Source organism: Cervus canadensis, chromosome 22 (genome assembly GCF_019320065.1).
Source record: "Cervus canadensis isolate Bull #8, Minnesota chromosome 22, ASM1932006v1, whole genome shotgun sequence".
Taxonomy (NCBI): domain Eukaryota; kingdom Metazoa; phylum Chordata; class Mammalia; order Artiodactyla; family Cervidae; genus Cervus; species Cervus canadensis.
Window position 1 is genome coordinate 29,579,242 of NC_057407.1, and position 27,655 is coordinate 29,606,896.

The 27,655-nt window shown below is 40.0% G+C and overlaps 1 protein-coding gene across 8 annotated transcripts in view; it reads right to left on the reverse strand.

Moving 5' to 3' along the window:
* FOXP1 (forkhead box P1) overlaps positions 1-27,655 on the reverse strand; it is a 616,998-nt gene that overhangs the window by 339,190 nt on the left and 250,153 nt on the right. For 2 of the 8 annotated variants that reach the window (XM_043443250.1, XM_043443251.1), the window contains exon 1: positions 1,888-2,162. The exons of the other annotated variants lie outside the window; for them this stretch is intronic. The gene's annotated coding sequence lies outside the window, so the exon portion shown is untranslated. Of the gene's footprint in view, positions 1-1,887; positions 2,163-27,655 lie in introns of those variants that run through there. 8 annotated transcript variants of the gene reach the window in all.

Genomic DNA, 27,655 nt, shown 5'->3' on the forward strand with positions numbered 1-27,655 from the left:
TTTCTTCTTCTCTCTGTCAAAGAAATCTACCACTGTGGCCCCATCACTACCCACTGTCCCCTCCTATTGCTGCGAGGAACATTGTGCTTCCTTTCTTCCCACCATCTGGGACCCTCAACTAAATCAGAGGGACTGACTTTTGGGTCCATCCTAGTAAGAAAAATCTGAAATACTCTATATGAAGTAAGCCACACGGCGCAGACAAACCTGGCGAGGCTTGCCCGTGAAATGACTTCAGGCTGGCAGCCCCCCAGCAACTCCACGTTGGCCCATCTCATTTAGAAAAAACCACTCTCTTACCTTAAAGGAAAGTAAAACCCTGGTCATGGTCATGTGAAAATATTTTATAGGTATCCTTTAGCAGGCTTTAAATGTTGAAACCTAAAAACAATATTTGCTGTTTTCTCTTTGAAGCTCTAACAAAGCCTTTGTTTTAGATTTACCTTGAGTGTGTGCAATAAGAGTTAATAATCAAATCCGTCCCAACCCCCACAAATGTTAAACAAAAAGATAAAAGAAATGCAAATAGCTATTGTCATGGAAAGTTAAAGTACCTGTCTGTATTTTTAAGTGAAAACTATTATCTCTATCAATCAAAATTTAAGAATACAATAGCGCTAATCACAGAAGGTGCTCTGACGGAGTTACTTTTCCTCATTTAAAAAAAGTGTTTTTCCCCTTAAAAACAGAGCATAAAAGTCATATACTTACAATTAGATAAGGTATTTGTAATTTTATTATTAAAAACCTTCAGCAGCCTCACTGTTAATAAATGTTTCTAAGTCTCGAGACTGATTTGTACCTATGAAGATCCAAGTCCCTACATATTTTAATAAGGTTGATGAAATTTTATTTAAATTCTCACAGTTTCCAACCTGCGGGGGAACAGCACACTCTTCTGTTGAAAAGAGTTACTCAGACAGAGGCAACAGTTAACTGGCAATGAAGACTCCTTTCCAACCCTGGACACAATTCCTAGTCTCTGAAATATCTTTACATAGGACGTACCTTCCCTTGGACGGCTCATCCTTCTTAACTGTGGCGATTTATTTTTGAAATTATCACACGATTTCTACCACCATTCCCCAGAATGATCAAAGGGTACAGTGTATGCCTCTTTTTTTTTTCTTAATTCACTTTTAAAAAGACTGGATGAGACCCTGAATATTGCGCTTTCCAAAGACAGTACAGGAACAAAAACTAGCAAGACCCCAGATAGTAAAACAAACAGCTCAAGATTAAAATTCCTAGAGCAAACAGTTAAGCCGGGATGCCATTATGCAGGCTGAGCCTGGATGGATGTCTCCTCCACTGTGGGGCCAAGAGGCTGTCATCTTCCCCCCAGCAAGATCAGATTTCCTTCCCTCCCAACCGCCTCTCTGAGCAGCACGGCCAACATCTCCAGTGTGCTATTAATATCAATGAAGAGCCGATTCGATTTCCACTGAAGAAAACCCTTCCTATTCCGGCACAGACCTTCGGGGAGGACCCTGGCCCGGGTGTAGACAATACAGCGGCAGAGTTTCCCTGCCTTCTTACAGTTCGGTCTCGCACACTGTTTGAAAGCTTTTAGCAAACAATGGCAGCATTATCTCCAGGATAGTTACAAAACAGGATTAGGACAAAGAATAATAAAGCTGTTCCCTCTCTCTCTTCTCCCTCTCTCCCTTTCTCCTCCCCCGCCCCCCAGCCCTAGTTCCCAGGAGCCTCTGTCTGCCAGTGGAACATTTCAGCCACATTTCCTAGGAGGCACCTGTACTTGTCTATTTCAACGCCGCCAACAACTGACAAACGGCCCAGGAAGCAGGATCCGAAAAGCGGCAAAGTAGCCTCTCAACATTTGGAAAACGAAACAAAAGTAGGAGCCTTGGCTTCGCACACACTTACCCGTGCATGGTGAGGAAAGAAAGCTTTAAGGGGCCGGAGAGGCGATTCTCACACAACGGAAGAAAGTTGAGAGTTGGTGAGGGAGAAAGTGCAGGCGCTGGGAAGCCTGCGGGCTCCGGGCTCCGGGGCTGGCGGCAGTGTGAGCAAGGACCGAAGGTATGTGGGCTAAACACAACAAAAGCCACTGCCTTACTCTAGATTAAATATGCAGGAAGAGGCCCCTTTGCATAAACACAAACACTCAGCAAATGAATAACTGGCTCAATCAGACGCCCGCTGTGCCTTCTACCTGTCCTCTCTGACAGGAGACACCGCCTGTTCCAGGGGACAAGGACTAAACAGAGGCAGTTAAACGTTCTGTTGCTATAATAACAATTAAAATGAATTGCATTCATTAGTAATTAAGAACTCACCCCTGGGGGGGGGGCAGTATGGGGCCAGGGTGGGGTGGGGGGAATGCAGGGTTCTTTTATCTCCAGATACTCCAAAAAGAACTTGGCTTAAGATACAGCAGTGGAGTTTTACTGAGCTCTAATATTCAATGAGAGGTTTAAACAATCAACATATTTTTCAGCTACAGTTTAAGGTCAGAAATACACCTCTTGTTTCTCTGATTTGCCCCATTATAAACCAATCCTTGTGAGTCTGTACCTACAGAAAAATCTGTCTCATTTATGTATAAATATTTTCCTATATAAAATATATACATACATACACAAATATGTACAGGCATATACACATACTTTCACATATAATATTCATTCATATCTAATTAAAGAGAAAAAAACAAAAAAGTACCCCTTTACACTCTTTATAGTTCACTAATGATTTAAGAAAAATAATTTGAGTCTTCCAAAAATACACCCCAAACGTCTGCCTTTCAAATGTCATCAATCCATGACCACTCATTTAAAAACATTACCCATATATTAGAAAGAATGCTTTTAACTGAGTGGCCTCAACCACTTATAATTTCAATTAAATAACATAATTACAGTCAACAATTTTCTCCATTTCGGCAGAAAATATGGCATACCTCAACATAATTTGTCCTTAGAACCGAGGAATTTAAACATGAGGAAAAACATGCGGGCGCTAGGAATTCACTACTACATTTTCTCAGCTTATGGAGTTAACTCGCACTCACCTCTAACCTCTGACTGCATGTTCCAGCTACGTGTTGGTCTTAGTAACTTAATTATTTTTTAATAACTTTTGCAGTATTAAATGATTTCGATTGGGACATAAATAAGATTATGTTCGCCTACTTCCTTTTAATGCCACATATGACTTTGGGGGCAAATCTAACACTGCTGTTCTATAGGATCTATCTATATTATTATTGGACCAAAAAAAGGGTAGGTCACAGATTTTTCAGAGCCTCAGAGGATGTACCATAATTATGCCAGCTAAGGGAAATAACAAGGTGGCTTTCTATTTTCAAAAGTGAGTTTTATTTTACTAACACCACGCTGTTTCCTAGCTATATCATTCTGCCCCAAAAGGAAGAGAATATTACTGAAAAGTTTTTTTTTTTTTTAATTGTGTCACAAACCAAAAAGCCAGTCTTAAACATATATTACAGTATAACACAAAGAGAAAATCTGAAAATTCCCAAAGCCCCCTGAAATAAAACACAGGTTCTTTTAAGAGGGGTCCCCAGGAAACTAAAGATGCTATTCCATTCCCTGTTTTGTCTTGAAATGACCTTCCAAGTCAGGTGTTAGATAACCCACTTTCATAGACGATAGTGATCTAACCTTGATGCAAATAAACCATAGAACAAAATTTAATCAGTATATCACTGTGAGAAAAGCCTTTGTCCATCCCAATGGAGCTTCTAATGACTGTTTTGGCAGTTCTGGCGGGTAGTTATGCTTCCCAGCTCATCTATATCTCATACTGGTTGAGCAAGCTAATGGAAATGCTGTTAGTGGAATCCAATATTAATGCTCTGTATCGTGCAAACCTGGATGCAACTGAATATATTATACAATTATAGGTAGTATCTAATTCCATAGGTATTAGATACTGTCCTCGAAATTAATATTTTAATGAGGACAGTGAAATAAAGACGACAGCTCAGGTAAGGGATCCATGCGTTGTGGCCCCAGCTAAGCTCCTTGCCGCCACAGTGCTGGATCCCCGAGCAAACAACACAGACGTAGGGGCTGTGACAAAGATCTGTATGCAAGCTTCAGATGCTGAGTGACACATACTGATGCACAGAGTCAAAGATGTCATCCTCACGCCAGTGCCACTCACTGTAAGCTTGAGAGAGAAAGAAGAGGGGAAAATGGGGGACGGGGGAGGAGTTGCAGTCAGACCTCCAGAAAATAAACAGGGTGTACAGTTTCAAAGGCTGCAGACACAGACATTTCATTGTTCAAGCCAATTATCAGTGGAAAATAATAACAACAGATGGATTCAGAGTCACTGACTTTTCATATGCACTTCATCTCGGCGGAACAGATGATGAAACGCGAGAGCTATCTCAAAAAGGCAAAACATCTTTCAGTAAAAGAACTCTACGGTCCAGATGGGGACCTTCTAAGGCTGCTGATTATCTTCTTATAATGTTGTAAGATAGACTTACTAAAACATTTCAAGAACTGATCAGATATGATGCGTACAATGGCTTCATTATTGGAAGGAGTTGCCTCAGACTTATGACTAAACCAGGCAGAGATTTCAATAAGGTTAGGACTCTAAGTTTCCTGTTTTCTCATCGGGGACCACAGGTTCCAACTAAAAACTGGAAATCTGTGCACAACAGGAGAATAAAACATCGCCCAAGTACCCTACATTTGTGCTCTTCTCTTGTTTGAGCAGAAGGAAAAGAAAAAAAGAGAGAGACACAAACTGGGACTGTGAAAAGGACATTAAATTATTCTGAAGCATTCCATCACGATGGGAAAAAAGAGCTCCAAAGCAATTCCTTATTAAAAGCATTCAGTGATAAAATATCATCCTTTACTTACATTTAGAACATCTTAAATACTCCTTGCCACTGGTGACTGCAAAATATAATTTGCTTTCAGTAGAAAATAAATATAAATTTCAATGATGGTGTGAAAAACAGTTGTAATAAACACCAAGCAAACACGAAGGCAAAAACCCACCAACCAACTCCACAGCATTCCCACTTAACCTAAATATCACCAAGTCAGACCTGCAGATAAAATACAATAGGTAAACCACAACCTGACAACCTGCTATAAGAGAAAAAGTTAAAATCTCTCATCAGATAAACCTCATTCCTACTGGAATAACAATGTAACTGTACTGTCTGCATCCATCCATCTGCCATCAATTCTACCTTCCTAATTTTGCAAAAATCTCTGAATGGAATTAAAATATGGTTGAAGTCACTGTGCTAAGAAAAAAGAAGAGCTAATCTCATTATTTACTAACATATTTAACATTTAAAAATGTTTTTATGAACACACTGTTGACTTCACAAGTTTATAATGTAAGTAAAAAAAAAAAAATTTAAGAGCAAGGCTTTTCTTTCAAAAGACTCTGACAAAAGTAAATTCGTAGCAGAACATACAAGCATGAAGAAAATATCGCCAAGGGCCAAATTCTGCAACTGCTTTAAGAAGCAAACAAGAACACAAAAGATGTGTAATGCAACCATCTGGCTCGCCTCATACTTTATCAATGCCTCAACTTTCTCCCCCACCCCCTTAGCCAGCCCACACCAATGCCACAAAACCAAATGGCTTCACTTATGTTTCCTGCATGGCAAATTTACACAATGCACTCAGAATACAAAAGTTGGTTTTTACACATAAACTAGTATCTTAACATTTTTCCTCACTTGAATGATTTTGTTATTACTTATTCAGTGCAGGCCTTCTTCAAAAAAACATGCAGAACCTCACCGTGATAAAGCTGTCTGCACCTGGATCCACTGGTTTAGGCTCAGAAGAATCCTCCTGCGAAACCCTCATCTCCACTATTCTATGTTTTCTAAGATAAGCAGATACTAGATATGGACATCTGAGAAAAAGAACCCTAAAAAATCACAATTAAATCTTTACTTTTTCCCCCATTTTGCTCTACATTGAAGGATGTCTCCCTAATTGATTGAGATGACCACTCACTTTTAGTCACTGTCCTTGAATGTCAGCATGCCCACTGCAATCTTTCCTTATTCTTGCAGCTCATTCTACACTTTACTGAGCAACTACAGTGGTGTCAGGAGCTGGCCGGACAATGAGTGACCTAAACTGCCATATTCCCATATGATAATAGAGACTGCCTGCTACATGAAACCAAGAATGCCACATTTTACCAAAAAAATCTTCCACACCAGGTACGCTGAAGCATTGTATTTATGTACACACTTATCTGGGCAGGCAGATACACTCGATTTGAGAAGTCGTGGCACATCTGTAAGTATCCAACTGCTTTCAAAGAAAGGAATTAAGATTTTCAACAAGTCACTTTTGGGTAAAATCAATACAGGCCAGCATAAATGATCCTCACAAACAGGCAACAATTAAAAATCACAATAATTAGGAAAGAGACAGCCTCACAGGCCAACTCCCGTCTCCGCTACTCCGCAGGGGCAGGCCCCAGGCAGCAATCCTGGGCCAGGAAGGAGCTCTTGGCCAGAATTAAGACGTGCATGGCGGGGGCCACATCTGGTTTATTTCTGCTTTCTTGCTGACAATGGGTTTTCCCCTGCGTCCCTCTCCACGTTCCAGGATAAGAAGGCCTCGGCTCTTTTCTCAAGGGACTGATTTTCGGTTCCCTTGTGGGTTCTGCCTGGGACCACAGAGGCTCCTGGTCTGGACAGCCTGGTAATCTTAGGACACACACAGCGAATCTAGCCACCGGGTGAGGGATTCCGCTAATTATTTAAACCTGCAGTCACGTCTGGCCACCAGTTGGCAGATGCGGCTCGTGGCTGCCTACCAGGCCTAGGTTAGCACAGCTGGAGCCAGATGACAAGCTCTCGAAGACATTCTTCTCGTGGCCACATCTGGCTCCTGGCAGCTTCCATCTGCGGTGAAACATTTTGTTTGGTTTTTCTGGGAAAGTTTGGGCAATAGATAAAACCAGTCAGATTAATCTTGACTGCATGCATTTCAGTTTGGGACAAAATATCAGAATATAAACTCCATGAAGGCAACGACTTCATCTGTCTTGCATGTCACATCTCAGTAGAAAACAGGAGTTACACATGGTCATTGTTCAATAAATCTATATGTAATCAACACTACGAATCAGCATGTAAGTTAAATAAAAACAGTCCTGTACCTCAATCCAGCTCCTCTATCCCTCTATTGTACGTATAGCGGTAAACACTCTGGGTGCCCGTAGAAAAGGCCCTCAAAGTGGCTCCAGAGTTGCATTTTACTGCAGGCACACTGACCCGGGGAGAAAGACACTCAAGGGTGAACCTGCTCACACAGTCACTAAGGGTGGGAAGACCTTCCAGCGATCTTTCCTTGAAAACAACCCCTCTCTCAGTATTACCCACACCCTGACTTTATTAGCCCTTAAACTACAAAACTTGGCAGCTCTGTGCCCCCAGTGCTTACAACTGACCCGAAAGTAGAAGCTTACCTTTTGACCATCAGAGAGATGCCAAACGATGAGGCAGCTTTCCCTGGCTCCTTTTCATTCCATTTCCTTTCCCATGCCACTCTTCCTGAATTCTCTGACATTCGCAGGTCCCGGATCCCTTCTATACTCAACTCTGACTCATCTTTTTTTTTTTTAAGGTGTTTTTAAAATCAGTATAAGGCTTAAATTACATACAACAAAATTCACCAATTTTATGTGTACAATTTCATAAGTCTTGACAAAAGCACACAATTTTGTAATCACCACTGCAATCTTACTGACATAGAACTTTCCCATCTCACAAAGCTCACCATCTACCTGCACCCACTAGAAACAGACTCAGAAATGCTGGTATAATTTAGAGCCCTGTGAGGCTCACCCCCTCAGCTCCTTAGCTGGAGAGGATTCTGACACATATAGGACGCTATGTGAATACTGACGCTAGGGAACCCTTCATCCTGATGACAGTAAAGCTCTGCTGAATGCCCCCAGAACCCGACAAAGGAGAAGGGACATTTGGGAGGAGCGTGGCATGGCTGCTTACATGTGATGCTCCTTTCCCAATACAGCAACTTAACTTTCCTAAAACAAGAATGGCTCAAACAGGCAGATGACTTTGACAAGCTCAGCATATGGTCTTCAACAAAGCAAAGCTACTCAGAAGTGCACTAGCTGAAGCTGTTGCCTGAAGCCACTCGGGCTCCCATTCCCGTCACGGAAAGCAGCAGTGGTGGGGGTGGGGTGGGGCCTTTTCGCCTGAGTCTGAGGGTCTGAAAGAAGCTCGTAAGTCCATGCTGGGCAACTGGGGATTCTCATCACCTGGGGAAGGAATAGCTCACCGTGTAAAAAGGTGGGCCAGGAAGACCCCTGGAATACCCCTAAAATACCTCTCCTCCCTTGTTCTGGATTTTTGCAATGACTTTAAAAGGGAGAGAACGCCTTTCCACAAACCCACAATCACAAGGAGAGTTGAAGACAATCAAAGGAGAAGCAGCACAACAGAATGCAAAAGACACCAGTGGTCCTTAGCGAAAAAGAGGCTATACTGTTAAAAACAACCAAAAGAAAACAGAAAAAAAAACCAATTAAACTAGGGGGAAACCTTGGTGATAGTGGTGGGGGGTCAGGGTAAAGGTGGCAAGGCCCATCATGTACAAAATGAATATCTTTATTTCTTAATGCTTCCTTGGGCTGTTTCAGTTAAAATCCAGTATTCTACAGAATCGCACTCCACAGTACTATTTAGTCTTGGGCAACTCAGACCTCACAAGAACAGATTCAAGTCCAAGAGTTCAAAACTAAGCTCTGCTGCTTACTGGTCTGGTGAACTCAGACAAGTTATAAAACTTCGGTTCTTATCCACTAAATGGGCTGAATAACAATACATAATGTGCTTTTGAGGAATAAATGCATTAACATACAAAAGTGCTTCAAAAAATGTGTCTGGCACATAATGAGCGATAAAGCAATGATAGCCACTGTTAGTCTAACCAGGGATAATGTAACTAAACCTAAAACTTCCCATGCTTGATTTCTACCATCTCTACAAGCTGTTAAAAATTTCTGGTTCTGTGCCATGCTACAAGCTAGAAGAAAAGAGAGAATGTATATCCAAGTTTAAACTTAATGACACAGTGCTAAAACAAAATCAAAGTATTTATTCTTCCCTCTCAATATTAGCTGGAGAATTGCAGGTTTAAGATCGGGGTCTCACCTACCCCGGTGGAGGGTAAATCATTAGCTACAAGAGATCTACCATCCAAGCAAGAGGCAACTGCTCATCTCGCCAGCAACCAAAAAGGACTTTGGGGTGATGTTTAAAGAAGGTAAGAGAAGAATCTGGCCTGAAACCCAGAGATACTGAAACACATTTTCTAGTACTTTTCAAGTCTGTGCATATAGATTCTGTTACTGATTTAGGATCTTAAACAGTTTGTTTATTTTTTAAATGCCTTTCAGCTCACCTTTAATAACATGTTTCTTTGACTTGGCTGAACTATGCCTCAGAAGAATTACAAGCGGGAATAGGGCTGGGTGAAAGGTTCAGTGAACTAATCCACACCTGGTCCATGTAAAAAAAGAAAAAGAAAAAAAGGCTCATATTTTCCATATAGAAACAAGTCCCTTTATGTGAATCAGGCTTTCTTTTATTTAATTGCTAAGGCACTTTCCACACCACACAATCTTTCATGAGCTTCTTCAGTGGGTGGGGAAAAGGACCATGGGACCCCCAACCAGTCATACCAAGGAGCTTTACCAGGGATGATGATGATGATGATAAAGCACAAACCCCACTTAGAACAGAAAGTGATAAATTTATTTTAGGAGAAATTCCTTGACCAAGCTTTACCAGTGACAAAAGACAAGGATGTTCCCCAAAAAACTGACTGGGGGCCAAATAAAATGTCTTGTATCTTCATGATCAAAATTCAGGTTTCTTCTACAGCCATCGTACGACTCAGGCATTTCAGTGGAAGAAAAAAGGCTTAGATGGGAAAAATCTGAGATGAGATATAAGAGCAAACACTGCAGAGCTGAAAGGCACCTGTGGCGGTGGGGGGTGGGGGCAGGGGAGGGGTCCAGGTCAAGACATTCCCTCCTGGGAAGTGGATTCAGTGTGTGACTGAGACCAAGTGCGTGGTGTGGCCAGAAGCAGAGACAAGAGCCTTTGACTCCCAATAAGTGTGGAAAAGCCAACGGCTCCAATGGCTGTTGGAAACATCAACCATGCTAAAAGGAGATTCTGGAGCAGAATCCCGTGAACAGCAAGAGTGCAAGAATATGAACACAGGCATCACAAATGTCCTATAAATTGTGCCATCTTGTTGCTTCTGAACTTGAATCTAAACCAGCTAACTTTCTTCTAGAAAGTCATTCACTTCAGTGCTCCAGGCATCTTGTTTTATTCCTCCCTTAGTTTTATTCTTAAGAAAATGCCTTTTAAATCAAGTCTGGTTTAAAATAAGTAGAAAAAGAGATTTTTTTTTCCCTCTGTAGGTAAGAGCAGTCAAAGTGAAGGGGAAAGAACATTTCACTAGACGACAAGAGTGGTTTCTACTCTCCAATGATCCACCACTGACTCTGCTAGAATTTCTAAGTCCCTTCCCTTCTCCAGACCTGTCTCCTTGTTGGGAAAAGGGTGTTAACTCAGGGATGATGTTCAACTGGTACTCGGCGGCCGCCTGACGGAGCTGTTCAAATACTGAAATAGCCGTACACTGGCTGGGAAACAGCCTGCGGCTCTCTGCCCCCCAGCCTCTCCAAGCACACGCGTGGCCACTAGCCTTCCTGGGATGCTCAGAGGCACGGAAGCGACGTCCTGGCAGTGTGCCCCAGGGATACGCCCAGGGTGGCCTTCCTGGGCGGCCAGCATCTGTGCTGTGCCTGCTAGCCACACTGACCAACAACCCAGATGCTCTGAGAAGTCCTGCTCCATGGATATGATGTAAGGACCACGAAGACCAGCTTACGGATGGAGGAAGACACTACCTGGGTCCCAGTGAGAGATGGGAGTCCTGGAACAAGCAGAACAACACACCTACAATGGACCCACATTCCTCCCCAAGTTACTGTCCCCACTTGGAGCACACAGATGTGGGCCTGCAGTCAGGAGGCAAATCAGCAGAATCTTAAGGCAAACCTGAGGGCTAAATTTGATTTCAAAACCTAGAAAGAAATTTATCATTGTGAAACAGCTCTCAAAAACTCCTGAGCTCTGAGGGAAATTACGAACATGTAATCAAATTATATTTACCATGGAAATTTCTAACAGCTCAGACTTTCTACTCGGCTTTTACAACGCTTTAGGAGAAGTAGTTGTTCTCTATCCAATGTTCCAAATTTCTACAGCAGAGGTGAGGCATTAAACACAGTGAAATGTACAAGAAAGCAAAAAAAATTCCCATTATTGTAGTTTCCTTCAACCCTCCGTGCCTTCTTTGCCACCATTACTCAAAAGTCACTCCAACATCTTGCTGGCTGACATGACGCCATTCTGTCACCTGATCAGGTGTGGGGTACCACATGGTATGAATAAATACTTATCCACAACCGCATATTAAATGGGAATTCGCAAAGGCGAGCTCTGGAGACAAAGACGTTTCTATATAGAAATATTAACTAAGAATTTGAGTAAATGGCCTCACTGGAAAAAAAAAAAGTTCTGAAGTAGCAATATAAACTATATTTAATAGTAACAAAAAATATTTTCCTTTTGGGAAAGCAATTTGGGCTTCTAAAAGTTACTGCCTTTCACGTGACTGAATTCTTCCACTTCCTAAAACACAGATGCGAGGCCCCCCAATTCTACCTTGTGAGAGTCCACTTTTTAGACCTGTCTTCTCCCAAATACAATACTCAAATAAAAAATGATTTTGAGGCTTTTTTTTCCTCCCCCCACCAACAATTGTTATTTTCTTAAGCGTTTGAGTATCACAAGTCCCAAAGAACATATGTTCCCAAGGAAGGGGAAAAAAAAAACGGGCTCTAGAACTAATACACAATGAAAAATAAATTTAAAGCAGCCTTCTGGTCTGACATAAGAATATAAAAATGATATGAGCAAGAACAGCTTAGTTTACATACTTTTCAGTCACAGCTGCTGCTCTAAAACCACAATACCTTTAAAATGACATTTTAAGGAAACAGATACAGCAAGGCTGCAGCCGTAGCTGGATGAAGCTAATGCTGAATTCAAGGGGCTTTTCTTTTTATGCACTTACTTTATATAACCCTGTACATTGGCACAATTAAGAGGAAAAGAGAGAGTCACTTTTAAATAATGTCATGATAAATCAAGAGAATAACAAATAATTTTTACCCAGTAAGATTCTTTTTTTTTTTTTTCCTTTTTCCTTTAAAATCATCAGACTCAGACATCAAAACAGAGTTTCGGGGACAGAAGGAACAAGTCACTTCTTCTTGGTTAATATTTAATTGGGTGCTAAAGATTCCTTGGAGAGACCTCTGCACCTCCAGTGACAAGGCGCACAAGAGCCTCCTCTCTATGCAAGAGATTCAGGCCCTTCCCTGAATAAACGAAAATAACATACAATTAAATCAGACTGTTCAATTAATAAATTACTTCAGTGGACCTCACAGGCCAAGTCCTATTTAATTACATAATTTAAAAAATATTTGCACATTGCAATCACCGAAATTGGCTTTGAGGTTTCATAATACACACTTAACACTTGAGTTAGAGAACAAATTTATTTAATAAATGCAGGCCTAAGAGCTAGAAGGCCATACCACTCACATTGCAAAATCACTTAGCACATCCTCAGAAAAAGCAAATAAACTTTTCCACTATTTAGACGTGGGCTGCTGTTGAATGTCAGGAGAGGTTGGCTGATTTTCTTGTGCATTTTCTCTGTCATGTGTTGCCTGTAAATCTGACCATTTTGAGAGGTAATTAGAATACAGCTAATGGACAAAATGGTTCCAGTTAAAGATAAATTAAAGATAAACTAAGGTGGAAGATGTCAAGAACCCGGTAGTAAAACCCTCTTCAGAGTAAAACAAAGAGAAGTCGTATTACTGCCCCATTTTTCACTTCTTAGAATCCCAAAATACACCATAAATTAACAAGGTTCCTGAGTGTAAAGACGTGTTCCATTAGGGAAGCACACACAAATTCAGGGGTGAGAAGGACATTCATAAAAAGGATAGAATTACATGGTGTCCAAAAAGAGGGCAGAGACACTTTAAAGTGACTGCATTTCTTAGAGCTGCACTGGGGCCAGTGACACTGCCATTAAGTGAATTTTCTAGAAAACCACTTGACCACTTTGGCACCACAGCTTGTTCAGCCCTCACATTTTGATGGAAATCTCTGTCAGACACATATACTTTCAATAACCACTGCATGCTTAATACCCACCATGTCCTCAGAGCTTTGGTGTGAAGCTAATAACTCTATTTATACCAAAAGCCCCAGACCACCATAACAACGCTGTTATTTTCATTTGTGGGTCTTCCCAACCTGCTTGGCCTCCACACGCCTGTTCTGCTTTGCTCCCCAAAACATCCAACTTGCTGCCAGTTAAAAAGGTATCAAAAACTCTGAACCTTAGGAAATTTAAATAACACTTAAGGAAGAGATTTTGGTGAGACCTTGAAATCTCTCTTACAGAACTAAATTAGGAGATTCACTTCTCAGTCCCCAAGTCCCCTTTACTTTCTTCCCTTACACAAATTTCTGGAAAGCATTGGCTACACTGGCATCCTCCATGGGTTCACCTCCCACACCTCCCTTGGTCCTCACCATGGCTCTGTTGCTGAGGTTACTGAGTTTTAAGTCTCTCCTGATTTGGTCCGCTGGCCAACTCTCTCTTCTCAAATCCTTCAAATCTCCAAGGGTCCTTTCTGGGCCCTGGCCATGCATTACCCGCCAGCTTCTTTGACCCCCAACAAGTCCCCCTTCCACACCCCAAGGAATGTTCCCACCATCCACCCAGTAAGTGAGGCCAAACATTACCAAGGCAGCTTTGATGCCTCCTCTGCCACATTCAATAACCAAATCTGTTCATTTGTATTTTTCCTTTTCTTCATCCTGACTAAGACTTACTAGCCCATACAAGAGAGCCTTATGTCAACTCCTACAATGGCCTTCTGGGGTTTTTTTCCTGCCTTTCTACTTAGTATCCTCAAAACAATCTATATGGAAGACACCTGATCTTCTAAAATGCAACTCTGCAAAGTTTTTTCAATTCTCAGATAGCTTCCTTCACTTTCATCTTACTATTTTGACACTGGGAGGGATGTCAAAATTGATGGAGCAGTTTTAATGCCACAGATTTCCCAGATGCATGTCCCACCCCTGCTTAAAAAGTTCTTAGAGTCCTGAAAGCCAGGAAGTCAAGGTGAAATGTACAAAGGTGCTCAGAACACCCTTCGTGTTGGTGGCCCTGCCTGATTGCACCTCTTTCTGCAGCTCTGACTTTTATTCTACCATCAGCAGACACTGTAATAACATATAATAATGCATGCTCTGCAGTCTCCCACCCAAAGTCTTGGCACAGACCACCGGTCACTCTGTCCTGCTTCTCCTAGAGAGGGCCCCCCTGTCCCAACCGACTCACGCATAAACAAATGCCACTTCCTCCAAGAAGTATTCTCTATTCTCTCTTGAGATCTATGACCCTGTGACTGGTTCCATTTGAATACACTGTTTGTTGTAGTATAGCAATGATTCCATTTTATTACGGTGCTTTGTCTAATCAATAGTTTTGCCTGGTAACCTGGATGATCATTCTATTTAAAACCACTTCATGTATCTCCTTTAAAAAAATTTTATTGAGGCATGATCAACATACATTATATTAGTTTCAGGCATACAACTAATCTCTCCTTGAACGAATAAAGTTGATAAATTCTACAAACAAAGTCAATGACAACAATTCTATGGTTCCTTCATAAAATCACCTCTTCTTAATTCCTCTCCACACTAAAACTGTTCAGCAAGGTGACGTCAAGCAGATCACATCGGTGTAATATTTGTTCACTACACTGAAGATACTAGAAATGTTATCATGGATGATAATTATGTGAATGGCTGAGATATAACCTGGACAAAAAATCCTATGTTCTGTTGAAGTAAAATCACCTTACTATTCATAACACACTGCAAAGGAAACAGGATGAGCAGGGAAGCTATAAGGATTTAATCAAATAGACTTCTTATAAATAAGAATTGAGATTCACTATCCACCAAAATGCAATTACCCTCCCCATACTGACAATGCCCTAATTTAGACTCTACACACAAAAAAAGCTTTCAGGTTCTAAAACAGTTTTACATTCAGGTCTTAGATGAACCTCAATGCCATTCACTCTTCCAGATCTGTCATCTGCTAAACTTCAGCTTTAATTATATCATCACCTATCCCACCTCCAGCAGCGCAAACGTTACAATCAATCTTCAAAACACTGGTAGAGGAACAGCCATGATGGGTCAGACCTGGTAATGGTTTTAAAACAAGATCCTGGCACCAGCCAACAACAGCCTCAGACTCAAGAAACGGCACCACTTCAGCGATGAAAGGATGGAAGCCAACCTCTGGAAATGTGAAATGACCAGATGGGATATTAACAACAAATAGGGCAACAGAATATTCTCTCTGAGATTGATATTTTCAGAGACCCGGAAATAAAAATGTCAGAAAAAGATGTGTCACGTAGGAGGAACTGGATGAAGGTGATCAAAAGATATAAATTCCCAATTATGAGACAGACAGCTACCAAGGACTGTAAGGTACAACATGATAAATATAATTAAAACTATAATATATTATACATGAAGCTGTCCAGAAGTAAATCCTATGAATTCTCGTCACAGAAACTTTTTTCTATTTCTTTAATTTTTATCTATATGAGATGATAGATGTTCACTATATTTCTTAAGATAATCATCTCATGATGCATGTTAAGTCAAATCACTAAGCTTATACACTTTAAATGTACACAGTGCTGTATCTCAACTATATCTCAATAAATGTGGAAGAAAAATATAAATAAATATTGAGACATAACAAAAATAAAAACTGTGTGGTTTATAGTGCAATGAAAGGTAACTTTTAAACTTCAGCTCTATCCCAAAATATCTATTTCACACTGTACATCAATGCCCCCATTGACCTGGCATCACCAATAGGTCACAGGCAAACTGTTCCAGTACCACTTACTGGTTGTGTGGCCTTGAATAAATCAATGGACTCAGGATCTGGGCTTCAGTTTCTTAACACTCAAAGGATAGAGTTGAACTGGAACTAGACGTTACTAAGGGGTCCTTCCAGTTTGAAGATTCTATGAATACATCACATTCTGAAGAGCAAAAATTGTACATATAATTTATAACTTCTAGCATTTATATATGCACTAATTTGTATAACATTTTAATTTATATTCCAGAAATGCTATCTATTCCTGAGATTAGATACATACAATTCATAAATTATACAGATTTCAAAAAAGTTATACACACGTATTTTCTTTTGATAAATTTGTTCATTGAAAAGACATACGCAACATATTGCTTAGTCCTGAATAGCAATTATTTTTCTTCTCCAACGCTGAAGTAATTCCAGTGCCTACAGGGACAGAGGCTTACATTAATGAGTAAAGCAGCCCAGAGTAGAATGAGAAGTTCTAGCCCAGGCCCCAGCTAAAAGGAGCAGTCACTGCACTGTGGACCCAGCGTTGTTCTACTTTTTTCATAAAACCCAGAAACCCAGACTGTTTAAGGTGTACTCTGTTGATATTTAAACACTGGAAACCAATACCAACTCAACTGGCCTGAGGCTGTTAGATTACACCCTGCCGGAAGGTGTGCTATCTTCTGTGACTTTTCAACCTGCAACAGAAAGCATGCATAAAGCACGAAAGAAGGCCTTAAGACAGCTCAGACCACGGGGTTTAGGGTAAGCAAGTCAGAACACCACCACCAGCCTGGGACTTGCAGCTTCCTTTACACGGACGGCCTATAATAAAATTTCCTACAAAATACATTAATTTTTATGAAACGTCTGTGAGGGGTTTGAGAATATCACCCCCGGTAAATGAATTCTTTGTGCACCAAATATCAGGTGGACTTTAACATTTCAAGATAAGAATGTGATGATTTTTATTCTGCTGACAGTGGCCAAGAGCCCTGAGTGTATTCAATATAGAAAAATACCTTTTTTAGCAGCAATATTGCTCTGGTTCTTGCTTTCAAACAGGGGGAAAACCCTTCTCTTTTTATTATACTTTTGGTTTGTTTGTTTTAATGTTAATACTAAGCAAACTGGCACACGTTAGCAGTAAGAGGCCAACTGTACATGGAATATACCATTACCCTCATCTTCAAAGCATAAAGAAATGTAATCTTCTGTTACCAGATATCACTTTAAAACCAGTGCTACACTGAAAGGAGAAGCACTGCTAGGAAGGAGTCTGTATTCAGGAAGGCTGTGTTGTACTAACCAATGGATTCAAGGGGGGAGAAATTCATGAGCAAAAACATAGAAAGACTAGACAGAAAACAACAATCCAGTAATAACTGTAATAAAGCTTTCAATGATGCCCCCAAACAGCCAGTAGCAACGTGGGTTTTGAGTTCACCCTATGATGGCTGGAGTAAGGTGATGGCACTCTGGCTTGTAACACAAAATGCGTAACAGTTATTCATGGTGGGGGGGGGGGGGGGCGGGGTGGGCAGGGAATGTATTTTTAAAGGTGGAAAAGAGTAAATGAGAATTTGAAGTGAGAGATTATAGCACATGATTTCAGTTTGTCTAAGTAAAAAGTAACAAAGGCTTCCTCTTTAAATTATCTGCTTTGAGAAAGCCTTTCTGGTCACGTTCTCCAGGCGTATGGCTTAGGTGGGTAAATACTGTGATAAATTTTAAGCAAATTCCAAAACCCCATGAGCAATTGAGAGGAAAGGGGAAATCAAAGGATGAAAGAGTTTAGGAAGTTGGGTTGTATGAGGCTGTCTGATACAGGAAGGGAATGAATTTTACATCTGGGCTGACTCTGAGAAAAGACAGAAAGAGGTGATAAAGCCACCCTGGCAGCAGTGGAAGTTGGAAGAAAAGGGATAATTAAAGCAACACTTGATGTGTCCCAACATGACACTGTTCTTATTCCCATTTAACAGATTAGGAAGCTAAGATCCTGCAAGATAACAAGGCCCAAGTCACACAGCTAATAAACAGTGTGGCACAGACTTGAATCCCACTGTCCTCTCTAGAATGCAAGATCGCAACCACCATGCTTTGCTGCCTCTCAAACTTGCAGGACACAGGCCAATATTGAACAAAAGCAGGTAAGGACCAAAAGGGAAGAGAGAGGACAAGAAGGATGTCTTTAGAAATTCTTGTAAAGACTGAGTCCTCTTAAAGGTGGAGGAGTTGAACGGGAAGAAGTGAGAACCCAGCTGTCACTCCAAGGAAAGAAGTGAGGTAGAATCATGTACTGAAGTGGGTTTCCCAGCTGCAACTTGAAGGTCACCTGCTTTCCTTCTCAGCTGGCCAACTGCAAGAGAATTGGGCTATGTTTAAATATGTACCTGTAAATCATGACATCTGACCATCAATTTCTCAAAGTTATAAACAAAACAAATGGCCTACTATAGAGGGAAGTTCAATTCTACCATGTTTAAGTGTGAACACATGCATGTATGTGTTTAAACATACATAATGTCATACAACATACTGATGACAAATTGTATCTGAAACTCTCAAAATACATTTAATCTATATGCCAAAGCCTTTGACTGTGTGGATCACAATAAATTGTGGAAAATTCTGAAAGAGATGGGAATATCAGACCATCTGACCTACCTCTTGAGAAATCTATATGGAGGTCAGGAAGCAACAGTTAGAACTGGACATGGAACAACAGACTGGTTCCAAATAGGAAAAGGAGTATGTCAAGGCTGTATACTGTCACCCCGCTTATTTAACTTATATGCAGAGTACATCATGAGAAACGCTGGGCTGGAAGAAGCACAAGCTGGAATCAAGATTGCCGGGAGAAATAACAATAACCTCAGATGTGCAGACGACACCACCTTTATGGCAGAACGTGAAGAGGAACAAAAAGCCTCTTGATGAAAGTGAAGGAGGAGAGTGAAAAAGTTGGCTTAAAGCTCTACATTCAGAAAACTAAGGTCATGGCATCTGGCCCCATCACTTCATGGGAAATAGATGGGGAAACAGTGGAAGCAGTGTGAGACTTTATTTTTTGGCTCCAAAATCACTGCAGATGGTGATTGCAGCCATGAAATTAAAAAACGCTTACTCCTTAGAAGGAAAATTATGACCAACCTGGATAGTATATTTAAAAGCAGAGACATTACTTTGCAAAGGTCCATCTCTTCAAGGCTATGGTTTTTCCAGTAGTCATGTATGGATGTGAGAGTTGGACTGTGAAGAAAGCTGAGCGCCGAAAAATTGATGCTTTTGAACTGTGGTGTTGGAGAAGACTCTTGAGAGTCCCTTGGACTGCAAGGATATCCAACCAGTCCATCCTAAAGGAGATCAGTCCTGGATGTTCATTGGAAGGACTGAAGTTGAAGCTAAAACTCCAATACTTTGGCCACCTCATGCGAAGAGTTGACTTATTGGAAAAGACCCTGATGCTGGGAAGGATTGGGGGCAGGAGGAGAAGGGGATGACAGAGGATGAGATGGCTGGATGGCATCACCGACTCGATAGACATGGGTTTGCGTAGACTCCGGAAGTTGGTGATGGACAGGGAGGCCTGGCGTGCTGCGATTCGTGGGGTCACAAAGAGTAGGACACGACTGAGCAACTGAACTGAACTGAACTGAAATCACTCTTTCGATAATTATATTCAGCTCTTTCAAAATCAGGTGCATATATATGTTTATATTTTTATTGTCAAGATACAAAAACATTTTTCCTAGCAATGTATTAAAAAGCAGAGACATTACTTTGATGACAAAGGTCTGTATTGTCAAAGCTATGGTTTTTCCAGTAGTCATGTATAGATGTGAGAGTTGGACCATAAAGAAGGCTGAGCACCAAAGAACAGATGCTTTCATACTGTGGTGCTGCAGAAGATTTGAGGGCCCCTTGTACTGCAAGGAGATCAAACCAGTCAATCCTAAAGGAAATCAAACCTGAATATTCACTGAAAGGACTGATGCTAAAGCTCAAGCTCCAATATTCTGACCAGCTTATGTGAAGAGCCAACTCATTGGAAAAGATGGTAGGGAAGATTGAGGTCATGAGGAGAAGGGGATGACAGATGATGAGAAGGTTGAATGGTATCGACTCAATGGACATTAGTTTGAGCAAACTTCAGGAGATGGTGAAGGACAGGGAAGCCCGGCATGCAGTCCATGGGGTCACAAAGAGTCGGACATGACTGAGCAACTGAACAACATTAACCTCCCCTGTTGCTGTCTGGGTTTCTTTGATCTGAGTATCAGCCTAAGAATCTCTGATCATCTGGAACAAGACTTAACAATCCACTTGGTTACAACAGTTGAAACAGCTGGAATGGTCAATCTAACCAAACACCGCAACCTCCTTTAACAAAGTCTAAACTTTCAAACATCACAACACTAAGCTGCCCCAGGGTATCAAATATTGGGATTACAAAAGCAGCCAGAAAATCCATTACAAAATGACAATAAGCATACAGATATAATTATTTTAAATGTAAAAGAAATAAATTCTTCAATCAAAAGACACAGACTGGCTAAACGAATAAAAAAAACAAAATCCATCAATAAGCTGCCTGCAAGAAACTCACTTTAGATGTAAGACACACAGAGACCAAAAGTGACAGGATGGAAAAAGATATTACATGGAACGGATACCAAAAGAAAGCTTGGAAAGCTACTTATATCAGAAAAAATACACTTTAAAACAGAGACTGAAGTAAGAGACGAAGAAGGGCACTGCATAAGGATAAAGGAGTCAATTCAACAAGAGGATAGAAAATTTGTAAATTTTTATGCGCCCAATATAGGAGCACCTGAACATATAAAGGTGACATTAATAGATAGCAATAGAATAGGCAGCAATACAGTATTAGTAGGGGACTTAATATTTCACTTTCATCAAGGGACATGTTATTTAAACAGAAAATCAATTAGGAAACATTGACCTTAGTGATACATTACACTAGACGAACAGATATTTACAGAACATTCCATCCAAAAACAACATAATACACATTGTTGTACAAGTGTACATGGAACATCTTCCAAAGATAGGTCATACATTAAGCCACAAAATAAGTCCTAATAAATTTAAAAAGGATTTAAATTATATCAAACATCTTTTCCAACTATAGCAGTTGAAACTAGAAATTAACTATTTAAAATAAACTGGAAAATCCCCTAAATATGTGGAGATTACACAACATGCCACTGAACAACTAATGGATCAAAGAAGGAATCAGAAAACACAAAATGTCTTGATACAAATGAAAATGCAATATATAATTTTACAAAATGAAATTTATGAAATGCAGCAAAAGCAGTTCTAAGAGGAAAGTTCATAGCTATAAATGCCCACCTCAATCAAAAATGTCTCAAATAAATAGCTTAACTATACACCTCAAAGAACTAAAAAAAAGAACAATTAAAGCCCAAAGTGTGTTAGCAAGAAGGAGATTTTTAAAAATCGAGCAGAAATAAATAAAATACAGGTTTAAAAGAAAATAGAAAAGGTCAATGAAACTAAGAGCTAGATATTTGAAAAGATATAATTTTTTTAATGTCAAATTTTCAGCTAGGCTCACCAAAAAAAAAAAAAAGAGAGAGAGAGAGAGGGAGAGGACTCAAAATCAGAAAAAAAATAAAAGTTACAAATCATACCACAGAAATACAAAGAATTCTGAGACTACTATGGACAATTAAACACAAATTGGAACACCTAGAAGAAATAGATAAAATCCTAGAAACACACAATCTATCAACACTAAATAATGGAGAAACAGAAATTCTGAACTGACTAGTTACTAGTTAGGAGACTGAAGCAGAAACCAAGTACCTTTCCAGCAAATAAAAGTCCAAGATGGCCTCACTAATGAATTCTACCAAACACTCAAGGAAGAATTAATACAATCCTTCTTAAATTCTTCCAAAAAAAGAAAAGGGAACCCTTCCAAACTCATGTTATGAGGCCATCATTACCCAGATACTGAAAACACAAGGATGACAGAAAAAAAATTACAGGCTAATATGGCTGATAAACAAAAATCCTCATAAAATGCTAACAAAACAAATTAAAATTCAACAATACATTAAAGGGATTACCCTCATTATCACATGGGATTTATTCAGAGGATGCAAGGATGGTTCAAGGTCCACAAATCAATGTGATAAACTACAAAATGAAGAACAAAAATCATACTACCATCTCAACAGATGCAAAAAAATGTATTTGACAAAATTCAAAATCTATTCATGATAAAAACTCTCAACAAAGTGGGTTTAAAGGGAATATGAGTCAACATGATGAAGGCCATATATGACAAGACCACAGTTGACAGCATATTTGACGACTGGAAGTTAAGAGCTTTTCCTCTGCTATCAGGACCAAGACAAGGAAGCCCATTCTCACCAATTTTATTCAACACAGTATTAGATGTGCTATTCAGCACAAAAACTGGGTAAGGAAAATAAATAAAAGGCATCCAAATTGGAAAGGACAAAGTAAAAGTGTCACTATTTGCAGATATCTGACACTACACACAGAAAACCTTAAAGGCTCCATAAGTGACTATGAGAACCAACAAATTCTGCACAGAACAAAGCAGGGGGAAACAATAGGATAATTGAAGGACCTGAGAAAGAAACTCCCCAAATTTCAGGAAGTATTAAATGGTAAGTGTGATGAACCAATTTAAAACAGCAGTTGAACCTAGGAGGAACTGTTCCCATTCTAAGAACAACACGGCATACCAAGGCTCACGTTACCAGATCTAAAAGAGACATGTGCACCCCAATGTTCATCGCAGCGCTGTTTATAATAGCCAGGACATGGAAGCAACCTAGATGCCCATCAGCAGACGAATGGATAAGGAAGCTGTGGTACATATACACCATGGAATATTACTCAGCTGTTAAAAAGAATTCATTTGAATCAGTTCTAATGAGATGGATGAAACTGGAGCCCATTATACACAGTGAAGTAAGCCAGAAAGATAAAGATCATTACAGCATACTAACACATATATATGGAATTTAGAAAGATGGTAATGATAACCCTATATGCAAAACAGAAAAAGAGACACAGAGTACAGAACAGACTTTTGAACTCTGTGGGAGAAGGTGAAGGTGGGACGTTTCGAAAGAACAGCATGTATATTATCTATGGTGAAACAGATCACCAGCCCCGGTGGGATGCATGAGACAAGTGCTCGGGCCTGGTGCACTGGGAAGACCCAGAGGAATCGGGTGGAGAGGGAGGTGGGAGGGGGGATCGGGATGGGGAATACATGTAACTCCATGGCTGATTCATGTCAATGTATGACAAAACCCACTGAAATGTTGTGAAGTAATTAGCCTCCAACTAATAAAAAATTAAAAAAAGAAGCTCTGAAGAGTCAGGAGCAGTGTAAGTACAGTTACCCTCTCAAATCTGATTTTCCAGGACTCTGTCCCACGACAGGACACACACTGAGGAGAAACTGCTGGAAACAGAAGAATAAAAAATGAAAAGAAGAGAGAAAATCAAGAGGAAAAAAGAGAAGGATAAAAAAACTGGGAAAGGAGAAGAGAGTGAAGATATTTTAGAAAGGAAGCCAGAAGCCCAGCAGTAGAAAGTAGACAAGAAGAGTGAGCTCAATGAAACTGGAAGAGCTATCGAAATCAAACCTTTACATTAAAAATTCAGAAAAACAACTTACACAGAAAAATAAGTAACAAGAAAAATTTTCTGATCACACACTACACAAAATTATAAGAGCTAATTGGGGGAAAATAACATCCTAGAGAAAATGAAACCACATACCAGAAAGATATCCCATATAGCAAACCGAGACTGTAACCTATTATTTGAAAATGAGCTAAAGGACATTAAGAATATAGTGTTAAGCAAAAAAGGACAACATCATCAGAATAAGAAAAACAGAGACATGAAGGAAGAATGGATCTGAGGGAAAAGAAGTCATTTTCACAATAAAGAATATACTAACAGGATACAAGAGTTAATAAATATGACAAATAATGCCTTAAAACTCCTTTAAAAAAAGGAGTAAAAATTTAAAAATCAAGAAGAAATACAGATAAAGAGAACTTAAGGGAATATGTCAAATATTGAAGTTAGGTAAAGAAGATTCAACATATGGAGAATAGAAACCCTAAAAATGAAAGGGACATGTCCAGACACCTAAAACTATATTCAAAGAAACTTCCATGAAATTAAAAAAAAAAAATCAATCTGAGACTAGATGCTGAAAGAGGTCACTAGATAATTGAGCACACTGTACCAAAACTATAAACAGCAAGACACAGTCCATAAAATGTCTGGACATAAGACTTAAGCCAGAAGAAAATGGAATAACATAACCAAGATACTTGGAGAAAAAATTTATATCAATTCTGCAACCAGAAAAAATTGCTTTCAAAGTTTACAGTGAAAAACTGTCACTAAAATGCACAAATTCAGGAGCCCTTTCTTAGAAATCTAAAAGAAAATGAGCTTTTGAAAATGACCAGAGATGGCAACATAAGGACTTGTGTTGAGATCTGAATACATATAGAACTAAGACTAAAATGTATTAAAAGAGGAAAGTACTGTATAAATGCCTATATGCTCTGAAAAGCCAGACAGAGTAAGCCATTAAAAATAGTACAGATTAGTAATAAAATGCTTAACTTCTTGGTAATCATAACTGGAGACTGTGGTATTAGTATTGCTATTCTGAAACTGTTATATGTATGAGGTGGATAAATAGGTAAATTAGTAATTATGGAAAAATTTTAAAGTTTATATTCTATCAGCTCTCATATTCTTGAGAACTGGTATTTTCAGCAGAAAGAAGGGGATATATATGTGCAACAGATAAGAAGCTAACTAAAAGCGCTCAATATGTCAGCAAATTTGGAAAACTCAGCAGTGGCCACAGGACTGGAAAAGGTCAGTTGTCATTCCAATCCCTAAGAAAGGCAATGCCAAAGAATGCTCAAACTACCACACAGTTGCACTCATCTCACACACTAGTAATGCTCAAAAGTGTCCAAGCCAGGCTTCAGCAATAAGTGAACCATGAACTTCCAGATGTTCAATTTGGATTTAGAAAAGGCAGAGGAACCAGAGATCAAATTGCCAACATCCACTGGATCATGGAAAAAGCAAGAGAGTTCCAGAAAAACATCTACTTATGCTTTATTGACTATGACAAAGCCTTTGACTGTGTGGATCACAATAAACTGTGGAAAATTCTGAAAGAGATGGGAATACCAGACCACCTGACCTGCCTCTTGAGAAACCTGTATGCAGGTCCAGTTAGAACTGGACATGGAACAGACTGGTTCCAAATAGGAAAAGGAGGACGTCAAGGCTGTATATTGTCACCCTGCTTATTAACTTATATGCAGAGTACATCATGAGAAACGCTGGGCTGGAAGAAGCACAAGCTGGAATCAAGATTGCCAGGAGAAATAAAAATAACCTCAGATATGCAGACGACACCACCCTTATGGCAGAAAGTGAAGAACTAAAGAGCCTCTTGATGAAAGTGAAAGTGGAGAGTGAAAAAGTTGGCTTAGAGCTCAACATTCAGAAAACTAAGATCATGGCATCCGGTCCCATCACTTTATGGCAAATAGATGGGGAAACAGTGGAAACAGTGGCTGACTTTATTTTTTGGGGCTCCAGAATCACTGCAGATGGTGATTGCAGCCATGAAATTAAAAGACGTTAGCTCCATGGAAGGAAAGTTATGACCAACCTAGACAGCAGAGACATTACTTTGTCAGCTAAGGTCGGTCTAGTCAAGGGTGTGGTTTTTCCAGTAGTCATGTATGGATGTGAGAGTTGGACTATAAAGAATGCTGAGCGTTGAAGAATTGATGCTTTTGAATTGTGGTGTTGGAGAAGACTCTTGAGAGTCCCTTGGACTGCAAGGAGATCCAGCCAGTCCATCCTAAGGGAGATCAATCCTGAGTGTTCATTGGAAGGACTGATGCTGAGGCTGAAACTCCAATACTTTGGCCACCTGATGCGAAGAGCTGACTCTTTTGAAAAGACCCTGATGCTGGGAAAGATTAAGGGCAGGAGGAGAAGGGGACGACAGAGGATGAGATGGTTGGATGGCATCACTGACTCAATGGACATGGGTTTGGGTAAACTCTGGGAGTTGGTGATGGACAGGGAGGCCTGGCATGCTGCAGTCCATCGGGTCACAAAGAGTCAGACATGACTGAGTGACTGAACTGAATTGAAAAGCCCTCTAATTGTGAATATGAAATTGAAATATCCACTGAATTCATGGGGCTTAGATATAATGACCAACCCAGCAACAATGAGCATTAATTAACACTAAGATAATTGTCTTGAAACACAAATTTCCACTAAGAGAAATCAAGCTTTTGGGAACAAATATCCTGTTTCAGTCCTCAGGCAAGAAGCATACAATGTGAATGAGAAGCATCTCTTAGTAGCAGTAAGCAAAGAAGTGACCAAAGACCCCCAGGAATATCTCAGGAGAAGAGAGGTAAAGAAGTTCCATCATTAAAGATGGACAATTTGATCTTCAATTTAAAAAAGAAAGAAAGTGAATTTGAAACTAATATTTAAATTCATGGTTCAGAAATACATTAAAATTTACTGCATGCTTTCAGAGGAGATATTAAAGGAAATCAGTCCTGAATATTCATCGGAAGGACTGATGCTAAAGCTGAAACTCCAAGACTTTGGCCACCTGACATGAAGAACCAACTCACTGGAAAAGACCCTGATGCTGGGAAAGATTGAAGGTGGGAAGAGAAGGAGACAACAAGAGGATGAGATGGTTGGATGGCATCACTGACTCAATGGACATGAGTTTGAGTAAACTCCGGGAGTTGGTGATGGACAGGGAGGCCTGGCATGCTGCAGTCCATGGGGTCGCAAAGAGAAGGACACAACTGAGCGACTGAACTGAACTGAACGTTATTTTCAAAACTGGTAAATAAAGGGAAAGAAACAGGCATTTTCCCCCCCCTGTATCTCTCACAGAAACAGTTCTACTGGGTAACCAAGGAGTGGATGAAGAGTAAAATTACAAAAGCATTCCAGCTAATAAACAGTAGAATTAGAACATCAACATTTTGCGACTCCTACTGAATTAATGGACCTAGGCAGTGAGCATCAATGGTTATTAACATCACAAAAAGGAAGACAATAAGATATTATGTTCCTCCTGAATGAAAGCACACAATACCACGTAGAGTCTTGCCAAAGGGATCAAAAAGAGCCTCTGGACCCAGCTGCCAATTTGCAGCAAAGAGAGAGGGCAAAGGAACGTGTGAGCCTTGGATGCAAACAGCCAAATCCAGACTCTTGCAAACTACAGCTCGTGTGGCCGGGGGCTCTCCAAAAGACAAAGTGTGAAGAAAAGAAAGGAATAGAGGGGAAACTTGGAAAGTAAGAAACGGAAAAGGCCTATCTGTTTTTTTTAATGGGCAACACTAAACTATGACATCTAAGGGTGTGCACGTGGGCAATAAACTAATAAA